At 41.0% G+C, this 15,546-nt stretch overlaps 1 long non-coding RNA gene across 1 annotated transcript; it reads right to left on the bottom strand.

Annotated features, from left to right (window-relative positions):
• Positions 1-11,118: 11,118 nt before the first annotated feature.
• Positions 11,119-15,258, bottom strand: LOC308401268. Its single transcript, XR_013972502.1, has 3 exons — positions 14,040-15,258; positions 12,400-13,722; positions 11,119-12,299 (listed from the first exon to the last, which is right to left on the bottom strand). It is a non-coding gene; the product is annotated as an uncharacterized lncRNA (long non-coding RNA).
• Between the last annotated feature and the right edge of the window lie 288 nt (positions 15,259-15,546).

The raw sequence follows: 15,546 nt of genomic DNA, 5'->3' as shown, positions 1-15,546 counted from the left end.
ACTATAGCCAAGCCAGAACAGCCACTGCCAAACAATCAATCCCAGTTCCCCACATATTCCCTTCTGCAGTCCAGGCGCCCGGAGCTTTAGGCTCATTTTCACATTGCAGTAAAATCAGGGCACATATCTGCAGGTTCCACCCCAACAGCCTGCAAGTGTTACAACTCAATCAGAGCTGATCTCCTCTGTAGTCCAGTCCAGTTTTCTACCCCCCTGCCACACACACTCACACACACACACTCAGCTGGACCTGCAAAAGTATGGCTGAGATCAAAACAAGCAGCAGATTTTTAAGGTCAGAAGGATTCGCTTTACTGCGGCGCTCTATTCAAAGTCAGTGCTCTGTTGTTTGACTGCCAGAAGCCAGCGTGCCGTCTCTCTCTGGGTGTTTTCTTGTCTTGGCAGGCTTTTGGTGTTTTGTTTGCGTTTATTATTGAAACTTTAAGAGAGCAGATAAATAATAGTTGCAGTCATGTGTATTTCAACATAGTTATGTGTTATTTTTCCTGGCAGGAATATCTCCAATGTTTGTGTTCAATATCGAAATAGTTATTTCTGTGTTATTGTCTGTCAGGTTTGTTTGTGTGTGCCAAATAAACTTTATGCACATAATGATTGTTTGTACATACACTTCATTCCCTTTGCTATTATATACTGAGTGCAGGGAAGTGTATACACAATATGAACACTGGGTTTGTGTATCGATGTATTTCTGTGTGTGTACAAAAATTATTCTCAAACTAAATTCCAATATTTTCACTAATAAAATCATCCTTGGTCAGTGTCACTGGAGACAAACTGAAGCTGCAGTTGTTATACAATGTAATTTCTACTTTCACTCAAAACCATTTAAATATGTTCTGGTTGGAATAGTAGCAGATTTGGAAAAGTATTCCAGGCCCTTCTCTCCTCGGCCCTGTCCATCCAAATTCAGCCCAATTTGGGGTAACCCAGGCCAGATGGAAAGGGAAATCTGTCCAGCATGATGTGAATCAGCCCTAGGGTCTCCTATCATTTTAAAATGCCCAGGAAATCTTCAGAAATAAGCCAAAATCCACAGGTCCAGCAAACATTTAGATCAGATGCCTAAAGGATTTCAAGCAGCAGGGGCTCCAATCAGATTTCCTAATCCCCTATATGAGTGAGCACAGATGGGAGAGTTAATCAGCACTGTCATTATTTTGGGCAATAGTCAGAGTTAATGTTGTCTTTGTGTATTGCAGGGTGGTATCATAGAGGTGCTGAGTCTTCTGGAAAATTTTGAGTACTGCTATTATGTTTGCACCATGGACCTTAAAAAGAGTCAATCTTAACTTCTGTGTCAAATTGCTCGTATCACCAGTGATGCCTGTCAACGTGAAACTCGAGTCAAAGTCCCAGAGGCTGACTGGAGTTTATCAATGAAAGAGTACACAAGCCTGAAAGAAACGCATCACATCAGGAGTGTGACCAGAACGATGTTTGTCTTGCGCTGGAACTCATCCCATGGAGTCAAGCCGTCGATGCAAAGTTCTACTGTAACATCCCGAGGCATCCGGGAAGATTTGGTAGGACCAACCTGAAATGGGCCGTGTGGGCAGACACACAGTTCACTGGAAACTTGAGGTTCGGTCACACCAAATACATTTTTACTCACCACTATTCCATTTATCTCCACAACAAAAGGCCCCACCTGGGCAGTGGATTTGAACCCAAGACCTTCCTGCTGAGCAGTAATATTGCTAACCACAGCACTGCTATTCTGCAGCATTCTAGTTGATTCTATTTGTTTATTTAAGCAGAAGGCGTTGGCTTCACACTATCACAAGGACCGGACTCAGATGTCAACCCTTTCTGTAGCTACAACCTGAGGAAATTAGATTTAACATCTATGATTTGAATTGCTGCTGATGAGTAGATACTGCTATTCGTGCATTTATTATTGATGTAAATAGCTTTGTAATTGTTAATTTAAAAGGTCCTGTAGGACGATCATTATCTTTCACTCTCTCACACGGTGGTTGCAAACAGATGACAGTTCATGTGTCTGCAGATCAATTTTGTTGATTGAACTCACCTCTCATCTTGCAGCAAGTGTGAAGAAATGAATGAGGCTAATTGATGCTGCATTGTGCACTCTGTCGGGGTGTCTGACAGAACCCTGAAACTTTGCTATTTCAGGCAGTCACAGCTCTGAGAGAGGGGAGAAAGAAACACTTGTGCATATGTTGTTTTTCAATTCTGGTTTCCTTACTTGTTTCGTACAACTTGTGTTCAGTTACCCAGTTGACCTTTTTAGTGGATACATGTCGTGCTTTATTCAAGTTTTCAGATTATCTTGCCAATATACACTCAAGATTTCCATTAATCGTCCTGGTCACTTTTTCTTACACGTTTGGGTTTCCTTGTGTTTTCATTGGTAGTGTCATCATCTGTGTGGATAGTTCTACTTACATTTTGCTTCTTCTTAGATTTTGGCCTTCATGTCTGGGCTTTCCTACTTCATCATCCAACCATGTATAACTGTAGCTTTGCTTTGAGGCAGAGAGAGCAAAAGCCAAAAATCTTAGTGTCTCGTCCTTACAGAGACCAAGGCCTTCACTGGCCGGAGTATCTCAGTGTATTTTGTGTGAACAGCTTAACAATAAAAGTTTTTCATGAAAGCAGAGTTTGGAACAAAATGTAGAATTAAAAAGATCATTTAAACAAGGTAAACAAGGCCACTTCAATCCAGAAAATCAAAAAGAAGAACTGAGGACATAAGTGATGCAAAGAATCTAAAACACAGGCAGATAACTCAGGAGGAGGATTAAAAGACCCTCTGACACAACTAAAGAGAAAAGAAGGGCTTCGATAAGCTAAAACAAGTTAAAACAAAGAAGGCAAGAAAGTAAAACTAGACAAAATTAGACAATTGACTATCAAAATAAAACAGGAAGCTACTATACAGGGAAACACTTTGCACTGAAGAGGCCAGACCAGGGCCCTATGTTACAAAATAAGTTCAGCATACCCAGAGTATCACTCAGTTATGTAGATTTACTCACCTTAACACTGACAGTATGGATAAACGGTCACTCGAGGCTGGTTATCAGTCCACTACCTTAACCGTCATCCTTAGTAAAGATGCAACACTGTTGTAAAAAGGACAGTTATATTTTTATGTTCTTTGTAGAATGTTAATCACCATTCGATAACATATCTAGAGTAGGCAGCCATCGTTCTCATAGGCATTTTCTAAGGAAGAAGCCTCTTATGATCCATAAAACCCAGGAGAGTGATTAGATGTTAACACAATCACCCATTTCACATGAGCATGCAAAGGAAACTTAATAAGAAACTTAACATTGATAATAATTGTAAGAATAATGGGTCTGACCCAGTGTTTTGTGTTTGTTGGTTTATTTATATTGTTGGATTATTGTCATCCTTGGTTTTCTGCTTCTGGTTATTCTTAGTTCCTAGGATTTACGGTTTATGTTATTTTTGCCTTCCCGATGTTCCTCGTCTAGTCCCTCTTGTCTCCGTGTTCCCTTTGTCTCTGCCTCAGTGTCAAGTCCCAGTCTTTGTGAATGTCTCTTGTTTCTTGTTTTATGTTGATAGTCCTGGTTCTGTGTGCAGTGTATCTAGTTTTTCTTCCCCTTGTTTCATTATGTCTGATTAGTCCCAGCTGTGTTTCCCCCGTTTCCCATTCCCTCATTACTCCCTCGTATATTTAAGCCCTGTGTTTTCCTTTGCCCTTTGTGTCCTATATCTTCTCTGCTGTATGGGTTCCTTGTGCTATTGTTTAGAGTCTATGATGGGAAATTTCTTTCTTCTATATAATGATCAAATGTTTTAACAATATCATTTTAGTAATAGTAGTATCTTTGTCACATAGTTATATTCATGTAGGATGTTGCCACAAGTGGGTCGTATGTTTATCACACCTTCACAGTGGGGCCATTGTATGTGGGTTGATGACATCCAGGCGCTGCGTGTAAGGGAGGTGACGGTTAGTCGTAACTCTCGTGTGGGGGGGAAGGGTCCGAGGATGAGCTGAACTAGGAGGTATAGAGCTACGTGATGTGCTGTGGAAGTTTCTTTGTATGTGAGCTTTGCCAGGTCATATATAAGACATGAGCGGGCGGCGGCCATCTTTAGAAACCATTTTGGTGTGTGACCAAGTGTTTGCAATTTATTTAAAATTTCCACGGCAGTTCCTAGCTTCTCAGTTCCAACTGAAAACTCTCAATAATAATCAGGAGACATTCCAACATGGTGGTCTTCAAAAATCAGATGACATATGTTTATTCAAAACATAGAAATGGGAACAAAACATTTTTTTTTTTTTTTAGTTGTTTAATGATCATCTCAAACACAGGGGGTAGAATAATGCACAGAGGGAGTAATGAGACTGACATGATTAAAATATTTAAAGAAAGAAAGGAGTCTGAAGTTTTCATTTTTTTTTCTACATGATCACTTTAAATAATAACAACCAGCTGCAGGAGAGAAGAAATTAGAGTGCAAAAACACACTGCCAAACACTAAAAAGGAGAGCCACAAATGGTGAGAAAAGAAAGGCATAATGACTGGAAACAGGAGAACAACAGCCCAACCATGTGTCTGTCTGAATGACAGATAAAAGAAAAGTGAGTGACAGCGAGAGAAACAGAAGGACAGAGATGGGCACTCATGCAGGTGTTGAACTAAAGCAAATTAAAAGATGACAGGCTCATTTCAGCTGCCTGTCTGTGTGCCAGTGAGATGACTGTTTGGTTTCATTTCCATTTCAACATGTCACTCTGCTGGAGGACCTAATGGAGGGTGGCCATCTCTCCATCTGTAAGATATCGTCTGTAACAAGCTCTGCATATGTTTTCATGGGAAGTAATAATTCTAATACTAAATTAATACTAAAACGTAATTAGTAGTGATAGGTTTGTAGCTTGAACCCATCCGCTGGAACGTTGAAGGCAATATAATTACACTGCAAAGCAAGACACAAGTAGGCAAGCTTCTTCATGTTTCTCGTGCACGGGAGAGAACCAGACAGGCACCGTTCCTTCGCTTGGCCCCAGTTGCTCTCGTCCGTTCTCCCGTATCACTGTCCTTTTATTGAGGTTACATGAATATGCATAGGTTCATTAACATATGACGTCTACATACACAAAGAGTACCGTGTGTGTGTGTGTGTGTGTGTGTGTGTGTGTGTGTGTGTGCTACTGCTGATCAAAGGGTCATAAAAGCACACAAGCAAACATCCTTGGTCAGGAAGAGGGTAGACCCCCCCTCATCCTAGATAACACAGTAAGGAAGTCTAGCAGTTCATTTATACACAAAAAGCACTTAAACTAAAACAAATGTAACTACGTTAATCCTACCATAACAATTAAACAAGGTACGAACTTTCCCATGCTCCCAGTGTGGAATGCACACCAGGCCTCTGTAGCCTGTTAAAGATCACACAACTTATCACTACACAATTGATTATACACTTCTAAGCATCTATGGTTAAATATTTCTAAGCATAAATGAGTAAATGTTTCTAAGCATAAATGACAATCAACAATACAACTCTATCATTCCCCCCTTTTCGACATTTATGCTAGAAAAGTTCCCAGTTATGAATACCTCATGTCTGACAGGTTCAATGCAAACATTGTTATATTCAGCATATGTCAAATCACCCTAAATTACTGAAAAAAGTACACAGTTTAACAAATGTATTAGCAGTTATCCCATTCCTCATTGATCTCATCTCATGGCAAACTGCATCCTATAAGCAACCAAAGAAATTGTTGATTTAATAGTGAAAATAAGAAAGTAACATTTTCAAAAACATCTCAGCTTGGTGATGCTTCCTGCGGGTGTGCAAATCACATGTCTCTCTGCAGAGTTGTTTGAGTTCTGCAAGGCGTCATGAATGTCTCTTCCAGTTGTTTCCATCATTGTCCATAGGACCAGAGTCCAAATGTATGTAGAATAAACATTCAAACATACCAGTTGGTTTTGTTGTTTGTCAACATGGGTCTCAGCTATTTCCAAAGCTGCAGACCTCTCAGCACTCTAGTTTTATGGCCTCCACCAACCCCCATCACCTCATTCAAGCCTTCATCCTGTGAGGGGGATATTTATGACTCCTTCATTGTCCACGCTCTGCAGAGAAAGCTCTCTGTGGAAAGGGTGCAGGGTTGTCTTACTGCTGTTATGATCCCAGCAGCCTTCAGAGTGTCATCGTATGCACAGTACAGTGGCACATTAGGTGATGTTCATAGTAAACTGCTGTCATCACCACCATAGCTTCTGGTTCCTGTGCTTTCACAGAATCATGATGTCATCCTCGAACTCCTTCTGCGCTGTCGATGGAGCTTGGCACGCTCCTCATCCCTCGAGTTTTCGTGTTCCAACGCTGCTGAAGGTTTAAGGCAGAGCACGTCGTACACCTTAGTTGTCTTCCTCAGCGTCAATATTGAATCTTTCATTTTATTTAAATCTTGCTGTGGGAAGTCTCCTCTTGATCTCCTGGAAGCTTAGTAGCACAGCTCTCTGTGTCCTGTCTGCTGTGCTGAAGATGATCTCTGATCCTCCTGAAGTCTCTCTCCCATCTTGTGGACGATCCTCTCCTCTATTTTGCAGGCAGTTTCATGGTCCTTGCTGTGGCTCCAAGGTCTGATTTCATGATGGGCCCCAACCAGCTTGATCTTTGACCTCAACCACTGCCTGGGCTATGCCTGGAATGTTTCTGCTTCTCACTGCTACACCTGTCCGAAAGGCTTCTATTTGGAGAGCATGTCAACAATCATCAAACCACATTCTTTAGTTCAGTGAACTTATAGACCATCAAAGCCTCATCTGAACATGGATGCACCACTTGCATAGATTTAATACTTGTAAATAAACAGCTAATCACACAAATCACTGCAACAATAATAGTAAACATTGTTTAATATTAATTCTGGACCCCACCTCTTGACGCATGGACACGCTCATGCATCAACTCACCAAACCTGGATCCCTGTCTTAAAAACTGGCTCCACCAGGAGCCTGCATACACAAGATCTGGAAATAAAATCAAACTTCACACGTATAAACAATTATATCAAAAGAGTAACAAGCATTCAGCACGGGCAAGACAAGTGTCATGTGCATGTTTTCTCAAATCATTAAATCACTATCATTACCATAATTCGCCCCAAACATGGATCATCCCATGTGCTCAGTTAACATTAACGTAATCGGTGACTTCTCTTAAGCAAAGTCACTCCACTCACATATTATTATTATTATTATTATGGGCTCAAAGTGGCCAGCAAAGAGCCCATAATAAACTATTCCATAAATACCGCAATCTCTTATTTGTTTTACTCATGTCACTTGTCCGTTTCAGCTGAATCCTCCACAGCATTCTCAAAGAAACAAACATTAGCAATACACATTGACTGTGGTCAGACGGAGGTCAGACACAGGTCAACAGGTTCCAGAGGTGCCATAAAAAAAAGACCATAAAATCAACCCTAGCTGTGGAAAGAATGTCAGTCACATGTAAACCCAGAAATCCTATAGTAAAAAAAAAACATTAACTAATCCTCTTATAAACCACATAATCAAACACATAAAAAACTGTAATGCTGTAGAAAAGAAAATACAAATGTTAGCGCTGCGCAGATGTATACAATTTCTCACAGTGACCTCTGAGCAACACAAAATAGGGAATAGCACCCTTAGTAAATGCACAGACAGAGAAAGTGGCATTTCACAGGTTAAATCATCATGCACCCTCGAATGTTGCTGTCATCTTACTGCTCCTGTAACAAAAAACACATATAGATTCATCCACCCTTTGTCCTGTCTAGGTGGAGATTAACTTTGAGTCGTGATGAAGTCTTGTCAGCTTTCACCAGTCGGTCAGTCAGTTTGTTTGTTTTTATTTCCATTCATTCATTCACTCATTCATTCTTTCTTTGTTTGTTTCTTTGTTTGCTGATAGTGGAACCTGTAGTCGCATTTTAGTTTCCACTTCCAGCAAAATGACGTCATCTCAAAAAAGAAAAAAGAACTTTAGATTGGATTACATCGCTGAATCCAGTTTTAGGCTGGGACACTTATAAGTGGCCTTCTCCAAAACCCAATTTAATGTGGAGAAAACTCACTTGTCACAATTTTCTCGACGACGTGTAGCACTTTTAATTCCCGACGTGCGGATCTGCTTAAAGAAAAGAAAATAGACAAACAAAATCAGTGCCTGTTTAAAAGATAAAAATGGAAAATAACAAATTATCAAACCAAACTTTCAGTGCACTGTAAAAGTATCAAAATAAAAAGGCCTTGTTAAGTTATGACACAAACTCCTCATCAGCTTCACACAGAAGAAGAATCATCAGCTAGATTCACTCCAAACCAACCATCAGCTGCACAAAACACAACATAACCCTAATGTCATATTAGCTATGAGTTTAATCACCAAGTCTGTGCTCGTCACTCATTTAGGCCACAGATCTATTCTATTCAATTTTCCTTTTTCCTTCATCATAAAACATGTAACATGTTGTCATGCACTTCACAAAAAACGTTTGTTCTGACGTATTCAGAGTTGTATATCTAGATACAGAATTCCCTCGCACATCAAAGCAGGAACTCAGTGTTTTAGAGTTTCCACTCCAACACATCTCATTCACTCGTGCTAGAATTCAGTCACCTTTCATTAATCTAAAACCGATCAACTAATTTGCATATCAGCTATTAACCCACTAAGTTGACAGGACAACAGAAAAGCATGTTCAAAATAGTATCACAAAAGACAATTTCCCTCATACAGTAAATTACTTGTGCTGCATCAATCAAGCAGGAAGCTTCTCCCAATTTACTATATTAACACTAAATTTATTGCCTGATCACTGATTTATCAAACCAGGATTTTTTTTTTTTCCCACAAAAGTTAAATTGTTGTCCTGCAACTTGGAGAGTCAATTTTTTTTAGGATAAATTCAATATTTGATAACAAGTGTCTGCTAAATTGACACTATTTTACACTGATGAAAGATAACAAGCTAATTTTCATTGCATGTGTGTGGAGCTGCATATCCAGCAGAGCATGCAATGTGCTATGAGTTTCACTGGTCTTTACATCACACGAGGTGACTTGGACAAGATAATAAACAGACTCACACACTTAAAATGTTGTCTAATCTTCATAAGCTATTTTGTGTTTGGAATTGTTAGTAGGGTTAATATATGTTCTGTTTTTATGTATCCTTTCATGTACCTTCCCCCTTTCTTCTGAAACAGGTTACCATCGGCAACCACACTGCGTGTTGTTAACCCCTTCTACAAATACCCTCTTTTAATGAGTAACACTTTGTGTATGGTCTTGTGTTATCTCTGGTGGATATCAGCTGCATGTGTGGTGTCACTTTCCATTTTTCTAACAGTACACTTGCATACCTCAGTGCTTGTCTTCCTCCTCCTTTTGTGGTGGTCTGGACACTGTGTCAATCCTCCACTTCCAGGCAGTCGCTTGTCTCCCCGAATTCCTTAACCTAATTTGATTGCCCACACTAAAACAGCAGCCTCAGTCCTCCTCTGCTCCTCTCCTTCTCTCCCACTTTTCAGTCCAATGGCAGTCAGCTTTTTTTTTTTTTCCCCAGCTTTGTCCCATGTCTCTCTTTGTCCCACTGTCTCTTTCATTGCCATCTCACTCCAAACATGGCAAAAGTTTAAATATTTACCTATATCACTTCACCTCACATGTCATTGTACTGAATTTAAGCAACCACAAGTTTAATGTAGGTTACTTTTAACAACTATCCACCTCAATGGTTTGGCACACAGGCTGTTAACATTTTGTGTCAGGAAGGGGTGGGGGGAAAGCCACCCACCAGAGCACAGCTGCTGATGTGGGCTGGCCTTTTCCACACACTCTTCAAGGCTGGTGTGTTTTCTGAAAACTTCTAACATTTGAATCTCTTCCATTTATAAGCCTGCGATTAACCGCACGGCTCAGGTCCGCGTGAAACCCGCGCGACCGCATTCGCGTGCACCCACGCAGCTGTGGAGCCTTCGCTCTCTCTCTTTTATACATAAATACTTTGTGCTGCCAGGAGCAAAGTCCAGCACAAACGTCTTTCTCCCTCTAACTCACTCTTGGTTGCTTAGAAACCCATAATAACAACAACAACTGCTGACGTCACACACCACACGTTCTGCTCCGCACACACAACAACAACAACGAGACGACGACGAAAATGACAATAACACAAAATAGGCCTACTCCGGACTCACACCGGACCGCTCGGGACCTTGACCCAGCTGTGGGACGCTCACCCACTCGCGCGACAAAACCCAATGAAGGGACGCTCGGGACACACACCCAGGGCGATTTCAAAACCGGACACACACCGGACGCTTGGGACCCTTGGGCGATTTAACCAAAACTTCTTTTTCGGGACACTAACCCAGTTATCGCTCCACAAAGCAGCGAACTTCTCAACGCCTCACAAAATGGCGGAGACTGCACAACGACACGGTTATAGAGTCGGCCTCTCTAAACTTACTTGGCTTTGCTTAGCGTGTAATATTGGCCTCGAATCCCGCCGATCGCCATTCATCGAGGAGAAAAGACAGACAGCGAATCCACAGGAACTTCCTGGCTGACGTCAGTCTTTCAGCGTGTCCCTCCTCCCCTCGGTGAATGCGATTCCAGGGCTCCGGCATCGAAGGACCAATTAATGATAGGTTTGTAGCTTGAACCCATCCGCTGGAACGTTGAAGGCAATATAATTACACTGCAAAGCAAGACACAAGTAGGCAAGCTTCTTCATGTTTCTCGTGCACGGGAGAGAACCGGACAGGCACCGTTCCTTCGCTTGGCCCCAGTTGCTCTCGTCCGTTCTCCCGTATCACTGTCCTTTTATTGAGGTTACATGAATATGCATAGGTTCATTAACATATGACGTCTACATACACAAAGAGTACCGTGTGTGTGTGTGTGTGTGCGCGCGCGCGTGCTACTGCTGATCAAAGGGTCATAAAAGCACACAAGCAAACATCCTTGGTCAGGAAGAGGGTAGACCCCCCCTCATCCTAGATAACACAGTAAGGAAGTCTAGCAGTTCATTTATACACAAAAAGCACTTAAACTAAAACAAATGTAACTACGTTAACCCCTTAGCAGTCCTCCCAATTTTGCCTAAAATTTGTGAAAAAGGCATCTCCAAAATAAATTGCATGCTGCTCTTGAACCATTTGGAGTATATGCATGGTTTTGGTCTCTTTTGAAAGGAGACAATCTGTAGTTTGTTCCTGAGGTGTCAGAATCACTTTATGTCATACTGCTATTGAGTAATAGAACTTTGAACACACTAAAAAAGAGAGAAAAAAAAATCCGCCCAAGTTTTTTTTTGTAAGGAATGCATGCAGATGCCTACCTTGTGAGGTATTAGCTGGAAAACACAACAGGATCAAAGCATGAAGCCTTACCAAGCCACAATTCAAATTTGATAACAATATCTTAGAAAATGAGTGTTCTATGCAAGTTTATTTAGGTCTATGTATAGGCGCTACCCAAAAAAGGCCACTTGGAGACTCCAAATGGCCCTTTGTAACAATCAACACATAAAAGGCTGTAATTCTTGAATGCTTTTATGTACAGTCCTAATTTTGGTCTCTAATTAAAGGTTACACTCAGAGCTATTCTTACATCCAGATTTATTGTCAATACTTTACAAAATTACAGGAGCATAAACATTATACAGTGTTTTTTTTTCAATTTCGAAACAAATGTAAAGGGAAAAAAAAGTATTATGGCATTAAAACTCACTATATATACACATTATGTATATGCATCTGTGTGTGTATAAATATATATATAGTTTTTCACACAAATGTATTTTTACAATTATATTTTTTAGAGATCATTGGCATCATGCCAGTCTTTATAACAATCTCGACTTGGCAAAAAGCACAAAGGCACATCACAGGAGGAGCACTTTACTGGTGTCTTTGCCTGGCAGTGTCTGCACCTCAGACGACCTGTGGTGCTGTGTCCACTGATATGCACAGGCTTGTGATGTGCTCTGTTTGGAGAGGGTGATGGTGCGGGCGATGGAGCAAGGCTGCCAGCTGCCGCTGCCAGCTCCTCAATAAGTGTCTCCCGAAAAGCCTTTTGGTGCATGGGTACCTCTCCTTTACCCTTTGTGATGCTCTTGTGAAGCAGGAAGGCATTCACAACAGCAATGTCCAGAAAATGATAAAAAAATGTCTTATACCACCTCTGAGTCTTGTGGATGACTTCATAGTAGTTTATCAAGGCATCGGAGTGGTCCACCCCACCCATGCACCTGCATTGACAGAAAAAACAAGAACAAACAGAATTGGATTTCCAAAAAACAAAATAAATAACATAATAGTTATATAGATTGTTGAATATAAAATACATACCGATTATACTCCTTCACTGCTGGTGGAACAGAGATGTCTTTCAGCACCCAGTGTCCATCTGCATCTCTAACTCTCCTTTGAACAGTGTCCCCAGCATGGGCTGTGTGGAGGGTTGAGCACAGGAACACATCCCTTGTGTCTCGCCACTGAACGAAGAGAAGGGAGTCCTTTCGGATCCATCTTATGCTGCCACGGGGAGATTTAGAGTCCAGGCAATTTTTTTTGGTTTTTGGAAATCCAATTCTATTTGTTCGTATTGTTCCACATGCCCAGATCCTCTTCTGAAGGAGGTCACAGAAAAGGGAGGGACTACTATAAAAATTATCTACAAAAAGTTTGTATCCTGTGCCAAGCAACCGTGTATCGATAAGCTCCATCACGGATTCATAACTTAGTCCCTTGCCACTGTTTCCCTGCAGCTTCCCTTCATACACGAAAAAGTCCCATGTATATCCGTTGCTCGAATCTGCCAAAACAAAAAGTTTGTATCCCCAGCGAACAGGCTTATTTTTCATGTATTGCTTTATTCCAATACGTGCTTTGGAGGCAACCATTCGCTCGTCAATGGAAATTTCTTGGCCAGGGTTATAGTTTTTTTTACAGACCTCCCTCATCTCCGTGTATAATGGTTTTATTTTGCAGAGACGGTCAAAATCTGCCGTACCTCTTCTCTGCTCATTAGCAGCATTGTCCTCCAAACTGCTTAGGTGAAGGGAGCGGCAGATCCTTTGAAACTTCTTACAAGACATTATTTTTTTAGGGAATGGAAGGCTGTACAGTTTACTACCTCGCCAGTAATCAGTGATTGCAGGGAGTTTGACCAGACCCATATAAATCACCATGGCCATAAAAGCATACATGTCCTGTAAAGTCAAGTCAATCCATGGGTTAGAGGGCTTGTGGCATGTTGATCCAAAGTCATTTGTGTTTTTAATTATTGTCAGCAACATGGAGTTTGTGAAATAAAGTTGAAAAAGCTGTAAAAGTGTGTATGAAGCTGTAGTTATGATCTGAGGTCCTGGTGATTTGATGGGCCTGAAGGTGGGCTGTGGTGGTATTATGTCTGGAACATCTGTATCATTCCATCCCTCTTCAGATGTACTGGCTGGCATCTCAGCTTGACTGCTGCCAGTTCTCCCTCTTCCTCTTCCTCTCCCCCTACCTCTTGGCCTTCTGCCCCTACCTCTTGGCCTTCTGCTTCCAGAAACTCTTTGGAAAGTGGAAGGATGTGGCTCCTCTTCTGACGAAATGCTGTCATCGTGTTCCTCTGTACTTGTCTTTTTACTGGCTGGCTCCCATAGTTCATCTGATTCTGATGATTGTCTGTGATATACAAAAAAACAACAACGATATAAGTTAGCAGGAACACCTCAAAACACACACAATATATATATATATATATATATATATATATATATATATATATATATATATACACACACACATTATATAAAGACACACGACGTGAGTTAGTAAGAACACAATCAAAACACAAAGATGCACACACACAAACAAACAATATAAACACAGCAGGAGTTAGTAAAAACGCATCAAACACACAGAGGAGCAGGCGCGCGCACACACACACAAAGGCACACATACAAACAGTAATATCATTCTATGATATAATAAACACTTACATGTCGAGCGTAGCGTCTCCTCCATCCAAAAAAATATCCTCTGCTACCGAGTCACCAAAGGAAACATCACTGTCTTCTTCGGAAATATCTTCCTCCGACTGATCACTGTCACGCCGAGTGCATTGTTCGAGGACTTCTTCCAGTGAGAAGTAAGTTTTCCTCTTTGCCATTTTGTACTTACAAAGCTCCTTTGGTCGCAAGTTCTGTCAAAATGCTGTATGAACACAGACGCTGTCGTCGCTATGAAAGTTTACGCAAGTTTACGCAAAAGCGCACGAGTGACAAAAACCTTTTGCGCATGCGAATACAAGAGTGAAAACAAGTGTCCTCCCCCTTAAGCTGCATATCAATCTTCTTTAAAGATCATTGGCTATCTGATACGCCAATCATTTTGACACTCTGCCACAATTGGAAGAAGTTACTGCCCATCAAAGGGGGGCTGGCCAGACCGCTGACCACCAGCTGTGTTTGGCTATCGCTGCTTGTTCACACCTGTGTGAAGCACCCATTGGTTCAAATGAGGTGTCAATCGAAAGTGCAGAGGTCAGCGGCCATTTTGAGATCAAAATACCCGGAATATTTACATGTCAAGAGCTGCTAATGCTTCAGGAAGCACCGAAAATAGGATTATTCGCCGGCTACTTTGAAACAATACTATTACATTCAGTGGATGTTTATCAACATATAAATGTCTCAGAGACTAAATATTGGACTGATTTGGATTGCCTGGACTCTTGGCAGTCTAACTACACCGTTTTTGTTGGAATATTATGAACCAGTGGACTAACAGGTGCAAAATAAGTGAGTACAGACCTTACTTTTTTTTTTTTTTTCGATGTTGGCAGCCTGACATAAACACTAATTGTACCTGCTATGTTGATTCTATCTTGAAATGCTTTACATCGTTCGAATCACGAGAATCTCAGCTTTCCAAATATATATAACATGTTTAGCTTCTTTTTTGATAAGTTTTTGTACGTAACCAATTAGTCCCCTAAACCATCCAATGTACCGCGGGCGGTACGTCCGACTGCTAACAAGGTACGAACTTTCCCATGCTCCCAGTGTGGAATGCACACCAGGCCTCTGTAGCCTGTTAAAGATCACACAACTTATCACTACACAATTGATTATACACTTCTAAGCATCTATGGTTAAATATTTCTAAGCATAAATGAGTAAATGTTTCTAAGCATAAATGACAATCAACAATACAACTCTATCAAGTAGCAAATACAAATTTGCGAAAGATGTCACACAGCTTAATTTTTCAATGTTCACTGAGCCCTAACCTGCCTCTCTCAGCTTACCTAACCCTGAACTAGTGGGTACCTGACCAAACCTGAGTTATAGTGTCCCGCTTGATTTACGCTCTTCCTCGTCTCCTTTCATGTGGATTCTGTTCCTCCATCCTGTGGCAGATGGACACCAGGTAAATTGATAAAAATATCTTTGTAACACTTCACAGTGTAATAAAGTGGGAAAACTAATTTAGTTAGTCTCATGA

This window comes from Rhamphochromis sp. 'chilingali' (assembly GCF_963969265.1).
Source record: "Rhamphochromis sp. 'chilingali' genome assembly, chromosome: 8".
NCBI classification, from domain to species: Eukaryota; Metazoa; Chordata; class Actinopteri; order Cichliformes; family Cichlidae; genus Rhamphochromis; species Rhamphochromis sp. 'chilingali'.
This window is presented reverse-complemented; position numbering and strand designations above follow the sequence as displayed.